The sequence below is a fragment of the Perca fluviatilis genome, chromosome 12 (genome assembly GCF_010015445.1).
Source record: "Perca fluviatilis chromosome 12, GENO_Pfluv_1.0, whole genome shotgun sequence".
NCBI classification, from domain to species: Eukaryota; Metazoa; Chordata; class Actinopteri; order Perciformes; family Percidae; genus Perca; species Perca fluviatilis.
The window spans coordinates 548,504-554,503 of NC_053123.1; the positions used below are offsets into that span (position 1 = coordinate 548,504).

General features: G+C 41.0%; 1 protein-coding gene across 1 annotated transcript in view; it reads right to left on the bottom strand.

Annotated features, from left to right (window-relative positions):
* The window catches only part of gli2a (GLI family zinc finger 2a), a 106,964-nt gene extending 104,491 nt beyond the window's left edge, over nt 1-2,473 (bottom strand). The window contains exon 1 of the mRNA XM_039818625.1: nt 1,937-2,473. The gene's annotated coding sequence lies outside the window, so the exon portion shown is untranslated. The remainder of the gene's footprint in view (nt 1-1,936) is intronic.
* Nucleotides 2,474-6,000: the final 3,527 nt, after the last annotated feature.

The following is a 6,000-nucleotide window of genomic DNA, read 5'->3' on the forward strand; positions in this document are numbered from 1 at the left end:
CTCAGCAGGAGTGGGTGGTGGTGGTGGTGGCGTGCACTCCTCCCCCTCCTCAGAGTCACTCAGACTTCACCCTCTTCATCTCCTCCAACTCTCTGTCCCTGTACGCTAGACTTATGCGGGTATTTGCTTTCAAAAAAAGCTGTACCCCCCCCCACCCCCCTCCTCCTCCTTGGCCTATCCCCCTCCGACACACACACACACACACACACATACACACACACACACACACACACCACCCAGTCACTCCTTTTCCAGTATTTGGTTCATTATATTTTCTGCAGACTTCCAGAAAAGAGGCAAAAAGAGAGAAAAAAGAAGCAGATCAATAAAGTGGGGCCTGTGCACAGAGGCGATGTGTGAAAACGGGGGCTAAAGCAGCATACATACAACAGCACACAGGGGCTGGGCTGTGGAGATGAAAGTGACATGGCCACTATAGGGTCTCCCCCGAACTGAGGCTGAATGAGCTGAATAGGCTCATCCATTCTTTACTCCTTTCACTCTCCGTAGGCCCTAACTGTTGGAACTCTTCATTCCTTACAATGGCCAAATGCACTAAAACTTTTTCTTTTTTTTCTCATGCAAATCACCTCGGCCCTGACGGGAATTGTCATCATGTGAAGCGGAAAACACACATGCACAGACTCTTACTTGGTTTTCTTTTTTTTCAAAGATCACTGTTATTATTTAAAACTATAACATATAATCTATTTACTTGAGTTATTCCTTAAGTCATCTTTTTAAGGCTTGCTCATCTTTGCCTTCTTTATTTTAATCTTTTCAATTTCAGTTTCTTACAGAATAGGGTTAGGGTTAATGTAAAAAATATCTTTGAGTTCTGAGATTAAAGTCAGAATCTCAGAATTCTGACTTTAAACTCAGAACCCAAATCAATGTTTTACATGTGTGTTTCACAATAGTCTCCCAGAGTTTCTCATCAACATGCGAGAAAACAGTTTCTATTTTTCATTTGTATGTAGGCCAAAACAACTAAGGAAAAAAGTGGGACTCATAAGTACATACATGAGTTTGGAGATCATTAGCAGCGCCTGTTAGATAGGAGTAAAAGCCAACAGCAAATATAGCTGCTTAAGGGCCCCACAAAGGCGTCAAGTGTTTGTTGACTGCTCAGGCCGGAGAGCAAACAGTAAACCTTGAATCTTTCAACAATAAGTCCACATCTCCCACAGTCCTGTCACAGGCAGCAGTGTGTCCACGCTGCTACTGCATTCCCCACACTTTCTGCCGGATGTTTGTGTCTTTGCTTTGTGGCATTAAGAGATTAAAACAGTAAAGTGCTCCTAACGCTTGATAGTGTGTGTGTGTGTGTGTGTGTGGTTGGTTGACTGCATTAGTGCAATGTGGGACATTACAGGCTAGTTGTTTTAATAGTTTTCATACAAGACTGGCAAAGGTGAAATGGTAAATAAAAAAAAATTGGGCAAAATGCTTTTCTTGGTGTTGGAAAATGGGCTTAAATTGAAAAATGTAAACCCTTTAAATTTGCAGACTATTTAAATGGGAATTTTTTTTTTTTTTAAATCTTAGATTTAACTATAAAAACAGCGTCAGTGTTTGGACACTTGGGTGGAAAAGACTCCAATAGTTTGTGTTGAACTATTACAAGCCATGTAGAAGGATTGGCGCCGTGCTTTCTGATCACATCTCTTCCCATATGGATCATGTTGCAGGACAGAAATTGTTTGGATTCCTGTGTCAGATAAATTCAAAGTGCAAATGAGATGTGAAGCTGCCCTAAGCCTCATCTGCTTGACATGCAAGGCAAGAAACAGAGAAGGAAAAAAAGGTCAAACACTTTTAACTACACTGCAAGTGTGAATATCAGAGCCGAAAAGACGAATGCACACAACCACAACATTACAGCGACTTCTCCTCCCAGAGCCGCTGCTGTCAGCATCACCACAAAGTTCCTTACCTTCGCTGCCGTCTCTTTTCACTTCCAAACCGAGGCTCTTCCTTCCACTCACTCTTTTTTTTGTCCCGAGGAAAACTTTCGCCTGGAGTCTGATTCCCGTAAACTAGGACTGAGCTGGCAAACGCAAAACGCGCAAACAAGCCTCTCCGGACTTGACGCGAAACTCCATGAACCGAGTTCAGAAGAAAAAAAGTTTAGGAGACACTCAAAAGTTTGCACGGCATTACCGCTTCCTCTATCTATCCCGGAGAGGCTTTCAGTGCGCAGCACCAGAACAAGTCGAGTCGAACTTTTTCTTACAATCCATCTTCTCCAAAGAGGTGCGTCTCTGCTCTTGTGTGCGTTCTTCCCTTGGCGCACTTTTTTCAGCAAGCTGTCATGGTGCGTAAAAGCTTTGTTTGGTTTTTTTCTAGAGTAAGCCTAAAAGTTTGGGAGTAAAAAAGCTGTTTGGCTTCACTCGGCAGTTGTTGAAGAGACATGCGGCGGTGTTGAGATCTTCAGGCTGCTGATCTGTTTTCAATCCGACCCCCCCTTCTCTCTCTCTCTCTCTCTCTCTCTCTCTCTCTCTCTCTCTCTCTCTCTCTCCCCTTCACCATCTCCCCCTCTCTCACTCCCCTCGCTCCCTGGTGAGTTGGGCCATTTGCTGCACCAGATGGGCCGGGCTAACTCTATCCAGCAGTTGCCGATGGGGGGGGGGTAGTTAGGTAAAGTTTCATTTATTGTTCGATTTTTCACGAGCTTTAAAGTTAACCATGTCTAGCGGAGCCAGTTTTGGTTTAATTATCACACTTGGAATACCCACACACACACACACACACACACACACACACACACACACACACACACACACACACACACACACACACACACATACATTTGCATCAGTTCCATCCGCGCTGCAGAAAAGCAATGTTTTTTGTTTTTTTACATCAAAGTTTCTTGCAGTTCGAAAAAGAAATGTAATTGTATTGTTTTTTTTCTTCCTTTTGGGATTCTGTGAGTGGGCGGACAGATAATCAAGGAACTCTCAGACCTTGAACTAAACCAAACAGACATTCCCCCAACAAACACTCCCAGACCCTTTAGTCGATTTAAAAAGTAGACAGCAAGCAATCTTCATAATTCATGCTTTGTTTATTCCCATCCTTTTTCATCTGAGTTGGAACTTTTAATTCTGCAGTGCAGCAGCCACTGATAGGCTGTGTTGCTGGGGCGATTGTAGCCCTTTTTTACTGCTCATCTATTGTGAGCTAAGGAGTTCTGCTCTAGGAATAGCCCAACATCGTGAAACTAAACCCAGAATATACAGTAGATGATGCCGAGATCATTCAGAAAACATTTCGAGCCATTTTCAGAAAATAGTGCTTGTCAGCCATTGGTCAAAATCGCATAAATCTCTAATTTTTAAAAGTTATTGATGCTGCATTTTGGAAATGTCTGCTTATCCATAGATACATAAACTATTCCATTTGTAAAACCACTTCACCTTTGTAGTAATGGCCCTGTGGATCAGTTTTCTCACAACTGTTGGTCTCTTTCTAGTTACATAGTTCAGTGTTTCCCCTCCCATGATGATCCAAAATGATATTACAATGCACAGTTAGCACTGTAGAATAATGTTTAAAAAATGTTACGTTAGGTTTAAAGGGTTCCAAGCACCCCTAAATCATCCCTGATCCTAGAATCACCCCTGCTGTGTTGCATATAGGCAAACAGCATTTAGTATGTGATTCGTGTAGATCTCATTGAGCGTAACACTGTCTGTGCTAGATGCTCATTCAGTGTTTTTCAAACAATTTTTCAAATTAAAATGTCTTAACATGAATCCAACATATTATTAGCAAATATAAATCCCCACTGATGATAGGCTACTGGCCTATAGGTAGCCACTAAGGTAGCCATCCACAGATCCAGTTCATCTTAAGGATATACTGTGCTACATGTATGTCTAACATTAAAACATGATTCATAAAATCATGCCAGGAATTATTATTTTAATAATAGGCCACCCTACACCCTAATAGGCCACCCTACACATTATTGTAGCCCCCCCCCCCCCCCACACACACACATACACACATACACACACACACACACACACACACACACACACACACACACACACACACACACACACACACACACACACACACACACACACACACACACCCCTAGTATACAGTATAAGCACAGCAGTGGAATGATGGTCTTAAAACTAGATGTGTGTGCAGCCAAGATCAGATAATAAAGCACACACATTTTTTTAATGTAATTTTTTTGTGTTTTTTTAATGGTATTAGCACCAAACAGTTGAATCACAGTGAGACTGAAGCTTTGGGGGCCCTTGGTGTTCTACTGTGGGGCCCGGGGGCAGCAACATTTCCCCCCATAATGTGAAAACCCTTCCTTTTACTGTCCCCTAATTAACAAGTACTTACCTGGTATTTATGGTATTTACCTACTAATGAAATATTATTAATATGTAATTTTTTTAGTGCTGGGTAATTGAGGAGGTATTTCTTAAGATTAGTTGCATATTTCTTAAGAAGTACACAATTACACAACAAGTCATAACTACATGGTACTTTGTTGAATTAAAGAGTAATACTTGAGGTTTTACCTCGTACTTCAGCTGTAATATATGAAGGTAATTATAGAGAAACAGCTGGAGTTAGTAGGATTACATGCCATTAAATTAATTAATTAATTAAAAAATTAATAAATAAATTCGGTCGTTGCCTTAAAGTGTCGAAGTTCGGTACCCAGCCCTATTTACAGAAGAAAGCCTTAAGTCAGTGGCAGCAGCTCAGTCTGTAGGGAGTGGGGCGGGAACTGGAGGATTGCTGGTTCAAGTCCCCGTACGGACCAAAGTACAGAGTGTGAGCAGAGACAAAAAGTATAGACCAATTATTGGCCCTGGGGTATTATTGGAAGGTTTTGGGCATTTTATTTGCCTTATAACCGATCAAAAAAACAACTCAGCTCTGTGTCTGTCCCTCTGCTTCAATTTCACTCACCACTGAGATGCCAGTTCACCTCCTGGGCACTGCAAAGGTGCTCTTATGCAAGGTACCGAACCCCCACAACTGCTCGCGGCGCCTGTCCAGCAGTGGCAAACATTTCTCCATTAGTGCATGTATAGGACCTGAGCATGTGTGTGTATTCCAGGCCTATTTGTAGCGTGTTCCAACAGACTGAACATTTACACACTGGGGATCAATAAAAAGTATAAATTAAATGAATTTAATTAAAGTAAGCGTGCCTTACAATGTACTGAGTTACCTTCTCATCCTGGAGCTGAAATGAAGTCCTCAGTGTGAGGCTTCATCCCGTCATGGCCTCCACACTCATTCTTCCCCCATGACTCTCTCATCCCTCTCTCATATGAGGCTCTCATGTCGTTTTTTGCACACACATACAAAGAAACACGCCAGAGAGTCTAAGAGGCAGCTTGGCATCTTACAGTAAGGTAGGGCTGCATTGATATGAGGAAAATCTGTGTTAACGTTGAATATCGCGTTAATGATATTACTCCCGAAAAATAAACTGATATTAAAGTGTACTCAGATCTGCATTTCTGCTGCTTTCAGTATTCTGCTAAAATATAACAAATTGATTGTTGTTTTATAAAAAAAAAGCAACAAAAAATCCTTTCCAAAAATATTTTATTGAACAAACTGAATTGAGCATAAAAAAGAACGGTTAAAAAAAGAACGACAGGTACATTTTGTATCATTGTATCTTATGCTTTTGTGTTTTATTATGATATACTGTGGTTTTGTTGTGCTTTTAATGATTATTGATTTGTTTTAATGTATTACTCTTATTCTTTCTGTGAAACCCTGTGACTCTGTCTGTGATGAGTGCTATAAAAACAAACTTTACTTACTTAAGTATAAAGTGCAGTTTTCTACTAATGCTCTCTTTCAACTACATAAAAAAAAGGTTTTGCAATGTGTCGCAGCCATTCACAATGTGTTTATTGTGAAAGTTGATATCGCGATGACGATAAAAAAAACACATAAAGTGCAGCCCTATCTTTATGTGACCCGCCTGATTATCGG